Genomic DNA, 6,904 nt, shown 5'->3' with positions numbered 1-6,904 from the left:
CCCTCATCTTTGTAAAAATAGTCATTTTTATATTTAGGATTTGTAAAAATACCATTAGGTACATGCAGAAGATAATCGATGTTCTTTCTCATTTTGTTTGTTTGTTTGCTTTTGTGTTTGTGTTGTTTTTTTTGGTATAAGGCATTTGCATGTCTGAAAACGGTATTTCAACAGTGAACTTGTTTAATGACTTTAATTAAAGATCCCACTGAAGTCTGAGGAACGGTGCGTTTCAAATATCACAAATCTCGGTAAACACATTTTTCTGCTCAAAAACACTGCCACTTTCTCCCAGAGCTGGGTGAGAGCAGGTTTTATGTATTTCCCTTTTGCCCCTTTTGACCAAATGCCAGGCCACTGCTAATTTTAGGTAAAAGATCATATGTCCCTTCCCTGCCCCTCGGCCTTGGCAAGGGCCATCTATTACCCTGAACGGTAAATAGTGGAGAGACAGGCTGGAGGATTGTTAGGGCCTTCACTTCCAAGAGACTTTTAACATTGTTTGCACATTGGAGCTATGAAAACCATTACGAGAGTCTGGTCTTGTGAAATCAAAGAAAAAGTCCCCTTTTATTTTTTCCCCTTAGACAAAGACCTTTCTGCTATACTTTTGCATTGTAAAATAGTGAACAAGATCTGTTCCCAGATGCTTTTCTGCCTCAGCTTATTTAGAGTGTAGCTAACAACACTCTCTGAAAGGGAAAAACAGGACATGTAATCCTTTTCAGCATACCCTTTGATCACTGGTAGTTTTGCCCATTGTAGGAGTGATTCGCACAAACAAGTCTCTAAGATCCTTGAGATTCAGAATTTAGAGAAACTTTCATTCATGAAATCATCACCACTAAAAACATCCAAAGATAACAGAACTGAGCTGCACTGTTTTCAAGATAATGTCAAATTCAAAATGTCATCTTTTGCAACATGAAAAAAAGAATTTGGACTCCTCCACAAGTATACAAATGATAGAGGTTTCCAAGATTTTTTTCCTTAGAGACACAGAAAGGGGATTACCTCACAGAAAAAAGATAACTTCCTATAAATCCTCTTTAAACATCTTTTCCCCAAATTCCCATTCTCTAGTGCAGCTGCCTCATCTCTCTTTTCTAACCGTTTCTCCCTGAAGCATCACATGAACAAACTCTCTCTTCTCCTACCGTATGTCACCGAAAATAAGACCTATCCGGAAAATAAGCTCTAGCATGATTCTTTCAGGATGTTCGTAATATAAGCCCTACCCCAAAAATAAGCCCCAAGTTAAGATCGTCAGCCAGAAAGACACATTTAATACATCCGTTGCAACACATGATGGATGTATTGAATTATAAAATAATAACATTAATATATAATTAAATATAAATAAATATTATTGACATTAATACTTAAAATAAATAACATAAATTATAATTAAGTATTTGTAAATACCCAAGTGGGAGCCTTTGGACGAGAGGTAAATGCCTATGTAAACAGATGAACTCGAGATTTACTGCTGAATGACCAATCAGAGTACAGACACAACATACGAATAACATGCACACTTGATAACAAATGGACGTGGCTGTGTCTAATGTGAATCTTCATAATTCAATATGTCATGTGTTGTAACGGACGTACTTAATGCACTTTTGAGAAATAAAGAAACGTTTTCTGAATTTTGGTGCCTGCTATTTTTCATCTCTTTTGTGTGGACCATCATTTTTAACTGTCATCATTTTTGTTGCCACTCTTTGGTCTCGTAAGTCTTCAATTAACATTTGATTTAATGGTAGATTAAAAGGGAATAATATTTTGATGCCCAGACAAGATGCGTGCAAAAAGAAAGCGCTATTCCATTGGGTACAAGAAAGGAATCGTGGAGAGCTCCCAAGGCAAGAATCGTATGGCTTTCTGCAAAGAGAAGAAGTTGGATCTCCAAATGGTCCGAAAATGACGAGCAGAGTATGATAACCTCAGTCAACAAGAGGACAAGGGAAATGCTTTAAAGCACAAATGTGGATCAGGTCAGCAACCATTATTTCCTTAGCTGGAAGACATCATCTGTGAATAGATTGCCTACAGGAGAGCAAAGGCTTTGGTTGTACGCAGGGCTGATATTCAAGCATTTGCCCTTGCTATGGCACCGCAGTTAGAAATATCCCCAGAAAAATTCAAAGCATCACAACACTGGCTGGATGGCTTCCTTCAGCGATATGAACTGTCTCTAAGATCGACAACACTGTTCAAGCTGGAAGATACTGAAGTTATTAAATGTGCACTTGCATTCAAGTCCTTTGTTGATGGCATCGATTTTTCTAAATACCAACTCTCCAACATGATTGCTATGGATGAAACTGCAGTGTTTATGGGCCAAGGATCTCAAACAACAATTGATCAGAGGGGTATCTCATCAATCTACATTCCCTCCACTGGTTACGATAGTACACGTGTTACCTATATTTTGGCAATTCATCTGGATGGAAAGAAAGCCCCACGTCTAATCATCACTAAGGGCAAGAAAGATAAGGTTGAATGTGTTTCAGGCATTTACCCTGTTTCCCCAAAAATAAGACCTAGCCGGACAATCAGCTCTAATGCGTTTTTTGGAGCAAAAATTAATATAAGACCCGGTCTTATTAATTTTTGCTCCAAAACACGCATTAGAGCTGATTGTCCGGCTAGGGGTCTTATTTTCAGGAAAACACAGTATATTCTTGAAACCATAAAAGCCTGGTGCACACAAGCAGTTATAAGGAGGTGGGTCGATTTAATGTTGCCACTTGTTTTGCGAGGTGGCCAAAGAGATCTGCTAGTCTGGGATTCAGCCAGCACTTACCGTGCTAAAGACATGAAGAACTTCCTTGCAGAGAGAAGAATAGATCAAATAATGATTCCCGCAGGAATGACTACCTATCTTCAGACTCTTGATAGTGCAATAAACAAGTGATTCAAGGACCATTTGCACATGGAAATCAATGACTACATTAAAAATAGAATGGAGAGAAATCAGCATGGAAATGTTGTGAAGCCTAACCTGTAAGAGGTCGTGACTTGGGTGAAGAATTCATGGGATAAAAATCACTGACAGCTGTGTTGCCAATGCACTACGAGTAGCTACATGGACAAGAAGTGCTGATTTAAGGAGAGCTCTATTGCTGGACATGAGACATTGGGGCCAATGGTTCTACAGGAAATGGAGTCACAAGAAATTCAAGCCAGAATTTGGGGTTTGGAGAGTTATGACGATGTTCCAGAAGAAGATGACATAACTGTATTTGAATAAATGTAGATTTTTGTACATCAATAAAGAAATAATTGTAGATTGTTGTACATGAAAAAAATAAGACATTCCCTGAAAATACGCCCTAATGCATTTTTTAGAGCAAAAATTAATATAAGACCCCATCTTATTTTTGGGGAAATACAGTACACTATTGGTAGACACTGGAAGTAAAGATTTTTGTCCACATTCCGTCGTCCTGCATTCTTGGAGGGCAAGAGGATTGTAAACATTTACAATTTGGTAGTTTCTGCTTTCATCACCAATAAAGAAAACAGAGACTTCTAATAAAAACTAATGTAATTTGTCAGTAGTCTATGTGATAGTATACCTCTTCACACTTTATAAATGAGAACTAACATTTAAGGAGAAAAACAGCACTTTGCTTTTGACTGTTAGAAATGCACTGTGGGCACATTATACAAAGATACATGGAGTCCGGAGTGACCAATAACTAAACTCAGTATATATTACCCAAACATCTCATGCTGTTTGTTGGTCTTGTTAAAAACTTTCCTCCTGAGTACGTAACATAGTTAGAGAAAATCATATAAAAAATACCCTAAGAGATTACACACTAATTCTTTAAAACTACAAAATGATATTTCCTACTTTCCCAAGTCTGAGACAAATGGTATTATAAATTTACTTAACCAAAGAGAGATTCCAACGAAGTCTGCTTTATTGTTTTTATTTTTGAACAGGGTTAAAAGGAAGAAATTCTGATCATTTAATATCCGGAAAAGAAACTCCCAACTTAAAAAAAAAAAAAAAAAAAAAGCAAAAAAGAAACTCTCCCAAATCAAATCCAACACTAGAAAACACTATTTTTTTTTTGTCCTCTTATTTGTACAACTTCTGTCCTCTATTACAGAGTTGGCAAACTACATCCTACAAGTTGAATCTTGCCACCATCTATTTGTGTAAATAAAGTTTTATTGGTACATAGGAATACCGCCATTTACATAACAATACCATGTTTCCCAGAAAATAAGACCTACTTGGACAATCAGCACTAATGCGTTTTGTGTAGCAAAAATAAGACCCGGTCTTAGAAGACCGGGTATAATATAATAAATATAATATAATATAATATATATATGTGTGTATATATATATATATATAAATAATATGACATAATACAATATAATGTAATACCTGGTCTTATAGTAATTTTTGCTCCAAATGACACATTAGAGCTGATTGTCCGGCTAGGTCTTATTTTTGGGGAAACACGGTAGTTACTTCAGAGTTCAGTAGTGACAATAAAGACTCCATGGTCTACAAAGTCTAAAAATATTTACTATCTGAGTCTTCACATAAAAAGTTTGCCAACTCTCCTCTATCATATCTCATTAATAAAAAATTGATTTTAAATCTCTTACTACAAGAATCTTTTTTAACTTTTTCTCTCATAAATTTAATTGTATCTACTACATAGAAATAATGCACTACAAAATCCTTCAAAATTCAATACAGTAATCGATATGCATTAAAATGCTATTTGAAACTAAGTGACAACACTTTACTCATTTAAGATAGTTCTCTTTTATTCAATGTTGTGAATTAGCAACACTGAAGAGAGGACTTTGAGTACTAACTAAAAATCTCATGATTCAAAGGTAAACTACTAACAAAAGCTGTCTGTGGATTTTTTTAATTGTTATAAACTTAACTGTACCAAGAATGTTCTTCACATCGCATTTAACTATTTTCATGTGGTTAAATGTTAATCCTTTTTGCAATTCACTTCCAAGTATTAAGGTTGAGAACATAGCTTTCTCTAAAAAGACAATTCACACTGGATACTTATTGCTTTCAGTATAAAATTCCCCACATAGTTTCTGGTTTTTTATTGTAGCTTATTTCAACAAAAGCATTGTCTTAGCTTGGGCTACCATAACAAAGTACCAGAGACTGGGTGGCTTAAACAACAGGTATTTATTTTTTCACCGTTTTGGAGATAGAAGTCGGAGACAAGGTGTTGGGAGTGTTGGTTCCTTCTGAGGGCCACAAGAGAAGGACCTATTCCCGCCTCTCTACTTGGCTTGTATTTGCTAATTGTATCCTTGTGTCTTTACATCATCATCCCTCTATGTTTGTATCCAAATTTCTTCTTCTTATAAGGATACCAGTCATACTGAATTAGATCCCACCATAATGACCTTGTTTTAATTTAATCACCTTTTTAAAAAAACCTCTCTGTTACTGGGGGTTAGGTCCTCAACATATGAATTTTTGTTGGGACATGATTCAGCTCATAACAAGTGTGAGTGCTGAATATTACAGGTATAATTAGCTTCAAATAAAATGTGTACCTCTCTGTCTTTATAAGCCCAATAATATTGAATTTTAGATCTGAATGCTACAAAACTTATCTTGTTAGTATCTCAGTGTCATAAATTTCATAATTGTCTTATATCATTCTATTTTTTTCAAAATTTCTGATTTTGACACATTCTAGGATTTAGAACTCTCACATAGTCTTTACTTTGTTAGAGTATAACCATAAGAAAAAAATACTTTACTCGATTCGCCAAACTTCTTATAGAAACCTTGTCTTTTGGACTTAAAAAAAATAAAAGAGATAAAATTAATATAGTTTTATTGAAGTTTTTTGGGGGGAAGTAATTATTTTCCAGGAGTAACATACTATATAAAATTCCTATTGGAGATAACGTAAAATTAGGGGTATTGAACACGTTTAATAAATCTATGTAAAATTCCTATTACATTATCTGATGCTGAAATGGATTGAATCAGAGGTCTTTACCTCATGAGCAGTATCTAAAATTGTTATTCTTTGCTATCTACTTGATGAATTACTATTTAAGAAAAATAGCAGGTCTACACATGTGAAGCTGTAACCTAAAAATGTCAGTATTTAAATACCTTGAGAGTTTTGTTGTGTCAAGAGACCTACTTACAAGTGATACCACTTTGATATTTCAGTTTTTGCTATTTTGTTTAGCTGTATTTTGTTCTACTCATTCTCTCCATGTGTCAGCTTCCTTGGAGCTTTAAGGGGGAAACTTTCACAATTTACTTTGGGTAATGAAGGTTTCTTGGGAGGATTCACTAAATATTCACAGGAAGTCATTTCATCAGTCCCATTGGCTCCTAGCTCTTCCAACGAGAGGATATGTAGCTGGCTTCACAGAGAACTGGACAAGTAAATGGTTGGGTGAATCAACAACTTGAGCTCAGGTGGCCCATTTTCTTGCCCTCACTGGCAAATAGCTGGGTAGGGGCCAGTGGCCTACTGTCTGGTATGGAGCACCCCCTATTGGAAGATTTGATGCCAATCATGCTGAGGTTCCAGACAACCCTCACATTTATCCTGCTGGTAACTTCTCCCCACATGTGCACCACTTCCTTCTTTCAATCAGCTTTGGTGAGAGTTGCTGTGTCTTTTTTACCTGCTTCATGATTTACAGTAGTTTAAGAAGGAAATACATTGTTAGGAACACTTTCTTAAAGAGTAGCCGTATATGCAGCATCTCTTGGGGTTTTGTGAGCTCTCCTTTCAGCCTTTTGAACATACTCAGAAACAGGAGATGCCCAGAAATGTAGCAATGCAATAAAATGCACTGTACTTCACACTAAGTAAGAGGTACATATTTCAGAATTAAGAAGAAAGCCCTCAGT

The sequence above is a fragment of the Rhinolophus ferrumequinum genome, chromosome 20 (assembly GCF_004115265.2).
Source record: "Rhinolophus ferrumequinum isolate MPI-CBG mRhiFer1 chromosome 20, mRhiFer1_v1.p, whole genome shotgun sequence".
Lineage (NCBI taxonomy): Eukaryota > Metazoa > Chordata > Mammalia > Chiroptera > Rhinolophidae > Rhinolophus > Rhinolophus ferrumequinum.
Note: the sequence above shows the minus strand (reverse complement) of the source record.